The sequence below is a fragment of the Bison bison genome, unplaced genomic scaffold (assembly GCF_000754665.1).
Source record: "Bison bison bison isolate TAMUID 2011002044 unplaced genomic scaffold, Bison_UMD1.0 scf7180017864277, whole genome shotgun sequence".
NCBI classification, from domain to species: Eukaryota; Metazoa; Chordata; class Mammalia; order Artiodactyla; family Bovidae; genus Bison; species Bison bison.
Genome location: NW_011494849.1, coordinates 38,680 through 45,889, shown reverse-complemented (window position 1 = coordinate 45,889; position 7,210 = coordinate 38,680).

Here is a 7,210-nt window from a genome sequence, read left to right as displayed (position 1 = left end):
GCTACTTCTTCTTAATATCTTCTGCTTCTGTTAAGTCCATACCATTTCTGTCCTTTATCGAGCCCATCTTTGCACGAAATGTTCCCTTGGTAGCTCTAATTTTCTTGAAGAGATCTCTAGTCTTTCCCATTCTGCTGTTTTCCTGTATTTCTTTGCATTGATCGCTAGGACGGCTTTCTTATCTCTCCTTGCTATTCTTTGGAACTCTGCATTCAGATGCTTATATCTTTCCTTTTGTCCTTTGCTTTTCATTTCTCTTCTTTTCACAGCTATTTGTAAGGCCTCCTCAGACAGCCATTTTTATTTTTTGCATTTCTTTTCCATGGCGATGGTCTTGATCCCTGTCTCCTGTACAATGTCACAAACCTCCGTCCATAGTTCATCAGGCACTCTGTCTATCAGATCTGGTCCCTTAAATCTATTTCTCACTTCCACTATATAATCATAAGGGATTTGATATAGGTCATACATTAATGGTCAAAAAAATGAAACTAGAACCATACACAAAAATGAACTCAAAATGGATTAAAGACCTAATAAGACCAGAGACTATAAAACACCTAGGGGAAAACATAGCCAGAACATTCTCTGACATAAATCACATCAATATCCTCTATGATCTACCTCCCCAAGTAATGGAAATAAAAACAAAAATAAACAAATTGGACCTAATTAAACTTTTTGCCCAACGAAGGAAGGTATAAGCAAGGTGAAAAGAGAGCCCTCAGAATATTTGTTTGCTATTATTAGCAAACAAAGTAACTGACAAAGAATTAATCTCCAAAATATACAAGTAGCTCATGCACTTCAATAACAGAAAAACAAACAACCCAATCAAAAAGTAGGCAGAAGACCTAGATAGACATTTTTCTAAAGAAAACATAAGATAGCCAAAAACACATGACAAGATGCTCAACATCACTCATTCACTTCAGTTGCTCAGTCATGTCTGACTCTGCAACACCATGGACTGTAGCACACCAGGCTTTTCTGTCCAACACCAATACCCCAAGCTTGCTCATACTAGGGTCCATCGAGTCAGTGATGCCATCCAACCATCTAATTCTCTGTCATCCCTTTCTCTTTCGCCTTCAATCTTTCCCAGCATCAGGGTATTTTCTAAGGAGATAGCTCTTTGCATCAGGTGGCCCAAGTATTGGAGTTTCAGCTTCAACATCAGTCCTTCTAATGAATATTCAGGACTGATTTCTTTTAGTATTGACTGGTTTGCAGTCCAAGGGACTCTCAAGAGTCTTCCCCAATACCACAGTTCAAAAGCATCAATTCTTTGGTGCTCAGCTTTCTTTATAGTCCAACTCACATTGATACATGACTACTGGAAAAACCATAGCTTTGTCTATATAGACATTTGTTAGCAAACTAATGTCTGTGCTTTTTAATATGCTGTCTAGGTTTGTCATAGCTTTTCTTCTAAGAAGCAACCCTCTTTTAATTTAATGGCTGCAGTCACCACCTGCAGTAATTTTGGAGCCCAAGAAAATAAAATTTGCCACTCTTTCTATTGTTTCCACTTCTACATGCCATGAAGTGATGGGACTGGATGCCATGGTCTTCGTTTTTTGAATTTTGAGTTCTAAGCCAGGTTCTTCACTCTCCTCTTTCACTTTCATCAAGAGGCTCTTTAGTTCCTCTTCTCTTTCTGCTACAAGCGTGGTGTCATCTGTGTATCTGAGGTTATTGATATTTCTCCGGCAATCTTGATTCTTGTTTGTGCTTCATCTAGTTCAACATTTTGCATGATTTTGCTCATTATTAGAGTAATGCAAATCAAAACCACAGTAAGATATCATCTCACACTGGTCAGAATGGCCATCATCACAAAAGTCCACAAACAATAAATGCTGGTAAGGGTGTGGAAGAAGAGGGAACCCTTTTAACACTGTTGGTGAGAATGCAAGCTGGTACAGCTACTATGGAGAACAGTATGGACATTCTTTAAAAACCCAGAATAGAACAGCCATATGACATAGCAATTCCACTGCTGGGCATACACCCCTAGGAAACCAGAACTGAATGAGACACATGTACCCCAATGTTCATTGCAGTGGTATTTACAATAGCTAGGACATGGAAGCAACCTAGATGTCCATTGGCAGATGAATAGATAAGGAAGCTGTAGTACATATACACAATGGATTATTACTCAGCTATAAAAAAGAATGCATTTGAGTCAGTTATAATGAGGTAGATGAACCTGGAGCCTATTGTACAGAATGAAGTAAGTCAGAAGGAGTAAGACAAATACTATATATTAATGTATATATATGGAATTTAGAAAGATGGTACCAATGATTTTACATGAAGAGCAACAAAAGAGACACAGATGTAAAGAACAGACTTTTGGACTCAGTGGGAGAAGGCAAGGGTGGGATGATTTGAGAGAACAGCATTGAAACATGTATATTACCATATGTAAAACAGTCGACCAGTGCAAGTTTGGTGCATGAAGCAGGGCACTCAAAACCAGTGCTCTGGGACAACCCAGAGGGATAGGATGGAGGGAGGTGGGAGGGGGGCGCAGGATTGGGAGGACACATGTGTACTTGTGGCTGCTTCATGTTGGTGTATGGCAAAACCATCACAATATCGTAATTATCCTCCAATCAAAACAAATTAATTAATTGTAGAAAAAATAATAAAAATAAACATACAATATACTTTACTGCTAAGTGCTGTGAGGGAAAATGTGCCTATGATATTGCACATGCTATCCTGGGCCAGGAGAAGGCAACGGCACTCCACTCCAGTACTCTTGCCTGGAAAATCCCATGGATGGAGGAGCCTGGTAGGCGGCAGTCCATGGGATCACACAGAGTCAGACACGACTGAGTGATTTCACTTTCACTTTTCACTTTCATGCATTGGAGAAGGAAATGGCAACACACTCAGTGTTCTTGCCTGAAGAATCCCAGGGACGGGGAAGCCTGGTAAGCTGCCGTCTATGGGGTCCCATAGAGTCGGACATGACTGAAGTGACTTAGCAGCAGCAGCAGCAGCATCCTGGGCCAACCTATTAAATCTCTCTGAAACTAAATGGTACAGTTGTTGTTGTTGTTGTTGTTGTTTTTTCTTTAGGATCTAATATCTTCTCTAAATAACTGTTATTTTTTAGTCTCTAAGTCATGTCCAACTCTTTGTGACTCCATGGACTGTAGCCCGCCAGGCTCCTTCTGTCCAAGTGATTTACCAGGCAAATTACTGGAGTGGGTTGCCATTTCCTTCTCTGGGGTATCTTCCTGACCCAGGGATCAAACCTGCATCTCCTGCCTTGGCAGGCCGATTTTTTACTTCTAAGCCACCAGTGAAGTCCCAGATAACTAGTAACATTTCCATAAGGTTCAGGTATGTAGGGAAATTAATACACTATTGAAAACATACCAAGTATACGTTATTATTATTATGTGCTATTATTATTTTATGTACTATTGTCAACAAAGGTCCATCTAATCAAGGCTGTGGTTTTTCCAGTTGTCATGTATGGATGTGAGAGTTGGACTATAAAGAAGGCTGAGCACCAAATTGATGCTTTTGAACTGTGGTGTTAGAGAAGACTCGAGAGTCCCTTGGACTATAAGGAAATCCAACCAGTCCATCCTAAAGGAGATCAGTCCTGGTTGTTCATTGGAAGGACATATGTTGAAGCTGAAACTCCAATACTTTGGCCACCCAATGCAAAGAGCTGACTCATTTGAAAAGATCCTGATGCTTGGAAAGATTGAGGGCAGAAGAAGAAGAGGACGACAGAGGATGAGATGATTGGGTGACGTCACTGACTTGATGGACATGAGTTTGAGTGAACTCCGGGAGTTGGTGATGGACAGGGAGGCCTGGCGTGCTGTGGTTCGTGGGGTTGCACTCAGGCACGACTGAGCAACTGAAATGAACTGAACATCTCTATTAAGCCATTATTCATTTAGATATTTGAAAATGAACAAATGTCTGTCTAACAGCTTTATTCCTCATCTAAATATTTGGCTATTGTATCTGCACGGTTGGAAAAGTCATGAGTTTACTGTTGTGCACTTGAAAGCATTAGAAAGCATCAACCTCTAGGATTATTTTTCCTTTACTATTGAGATAATGGGAATTTTCCTGTCTAAACTTGACATGGACATTTTTATGTCCCTCTGGGAGAACAAAGCTAAATAACACTGTCCATCTCACATCAATGCTTCTATTTCTATTGTAGTTCACTTTTATTTAGGACATATATCTGCATGCCAGAAGTGTATGGGAAAACACTAAATCATTCTCCATAAAACTTAGGAACAAAATTTAATTTGTCAACTGTTTGCAAAAAAAAAAAAAAAATTAATGGCAACACACTTTATTCTTAACTAGCTCTAAAGGAGTTAGTACATGAAAATAAACTAAGACGTTTTTTCTATACCACATTTGCTAAAGAAGAATCTGATATTTTCCATTTTGAAAGGAGCCTGGGAGTGAAGATACAGCAAATAGGGGTAAACATTAGGGGTTTATTTAGTATTTTATTTATATACTTGTTTATCTGCAATTTTACAATAAAATCTGAAGACATCTCCACAATAATTCTGACAATATTTTTACAGGCTTCCCAGGTGGTGCTAGTCATAAAGAACCCATCTGCCAATGCAGGAGACATGAGAGATGTAGGTTTAACCCCTGGATTGGGAAGATCCTAGAGAAAGAAATGCAACTCGTTCCAGTATTCCTGACCAAGAAATCCCATGGACAGAGAAGGCTTGTGAGCTACACAGTCCGTAGGATCACAGAGTCAGACAAGACTGAGCTATTGAACATTCATAGGATCAAGTTCCTCTGATCGCATCTCTCCCATCATAACTTCCCTCCACTTGTGAAGTAATCACTATTATTAATTTACTGTGTATCCTTCTAGACTTTTTAATATATGATTACACATATATACATGTATTTTTACCTAAATAGCACACTATGCATACTATCCAGAAAATTTGTTTATTAAGATATGTTCTGGAGTCCCTGCCACAGACAACCAAAGAGCTCTGGAGCACTATCACAACCTTTTTTGCTGCTGTATAGTATTATAGGGACCTACCATAGTTTATCTTAGTCTATCCCATTCCTTGTGCATGTTACTTAGGCTATTTCCAATGTCTTTACATTCAAACCATACAACACTGAATATTTTCTATGTACGTCCTAGTCTATATGTGTACATATTTCTCCAGGGTGTACACTAGGTGTAAGTACTATCACTGTGGCTTCAGGACATTCATACTTTTCTTCATTTACATTTTAATAGGTACTGAGGACTTGTTCACCAATAATAGAATACCAATTTACACTTTCACCACCAGGATCCACTGCAGTTAGGAGACATCACTGTGTTAACATTTAGGGAGGAAGTGAATAAGGAAGGAGAAACTGGTGACTTCTAAGTCTCTGGGGTCATATACATACTTTAAGCAAGAAAATCCTGAAGGATTGGAAGAGATTCAGGATAGTGATATTTCTCCGCTACATCTCTAGAGTTAATGCCTCCCTTTTACTACTTTGCCCTGGTTATTCAATCTTCAGTTGATCCTCATTTCAATTCAGTTCAGTAGCTCACCTATGTCTGATTCTTTGAGACCCCATGGATAGCAGCACACCAGGCCTCCCCGTCCATCACCAACTCCAAGAACTTGCTCAAACTCATGTCCATTGAGTCAGTGATGCCATTCAACCATCTCATCCTCTGTCCTCCCCTTCTCCTCCTGCCTTTAATCTTTCCCAGCATCAGGGTCTTTTCCAGTGAGTCACTTCTGTGCATCAGGTGTCCAAAGTGTTGGAGCTTCAGCTTCAGCATCAGTCCTTCCAATGAATATTCAGGACTGATTTCCTTTAGGATTGACTGGCTTGATCTCCTTGCAGTCCAAGGACCTCTCAAGAGTCTTCTCCAACACCACAGTTCAAAAGCATCAATTCTTCAGTGCTCAGCTTTCTTTATGGTCCAACTCTCACATCCATACATGACTACTGGGAAAACCGTAGCTTTAACTAGATGGACCTTTGTCAGCAAAGTAATGTCTCTGCTTTATGCTGTCTAGCTTGGTCATAGCTTTTCTTCTGAGGAGCAAGTGGCTTAATTTCATGGCTGCAGTCACCATCTGCCGTGATTTTGGAGCCCAAGAAAATAAAGTCTGCTACTGTTGTTTCCCCATCTATCAGCCATGAAGTGATGGGACTGGACACCATGATCTTCATTTTTTTAATGTTGAGTTGTAAGCCAGGGTTTTCACTCTCTTCTTCCACTTTCAAAGAGGCTCTTCAGTTCCTCTTTGCTTTCTTCCATAAGGGTAGTGCCATCTGCATATCTGAGGTTACTGATATTTCTCCCAGCAATCTTGACTCCAGCTAGTGCTTCATCCAACCCGGTATTTCATATGAGGTACTCTGCATATAAGTTAAATAAGCAAGGTGACAATATACAGCCTTGACGTACTCCTTTCCAAATTTGGAACCAGTCCATTTTTCCATTTCCAGTTCTAAGTGTTGCTTCTTAAACTTCATCAGGAGGCAGGTAAGGTGGTCTGGTATTCCCATTCCCTGAAGAATCTTCCACAGTTTCTTGTGATCCACATAGTCAAAGGCTTTGGCATAGTCAGTAAAGCCGAAGTAGATGTTTTTCTGGAACTCTCTTGCTTTTTTCAATAATCCAACAGATGTTGGCAATTTGATTCCCCTGCCTTTTCTAAATGCAGCTGGAACATTTGGAATTTCTCAGTTCACATTCCGTTTAAGTCTGGCTTGGAGAATTTTGAGCATTACTTTGCTAGCTTTTGATATGAGTGCAATTTTGCAGTAGTTTGAACATGCTTTGGCATTGCCTTTCTTTGGGATTGGAATGAAAACTGACCTTTTCCAGTCCTGTGGCTACTGCTGAGTTTTCCAAATTTGCTGACATACTTAGTGCAGCACTTTAACAGCATCATCTTTTAGGATTGAAATAGCTCAGCTGGAATTCCATCACCTCCACTAGCTTTGTTCATAGTGATGCTTCCTAAGGCCCACCTGACTTAGGACTCCAGGATGTCTGGCTCTAGGTGAATGATCACACCATCATGGTTATCTGGGTCATTTTGATTTTTTTTTTTTTTGTATAGTTCTGGGTATTCTTGCCACCTCTTCTGAAAATCTTCTGCTTCTGTTAGGTCCATATCATTTCTGTCCTTTATTGTGCCCA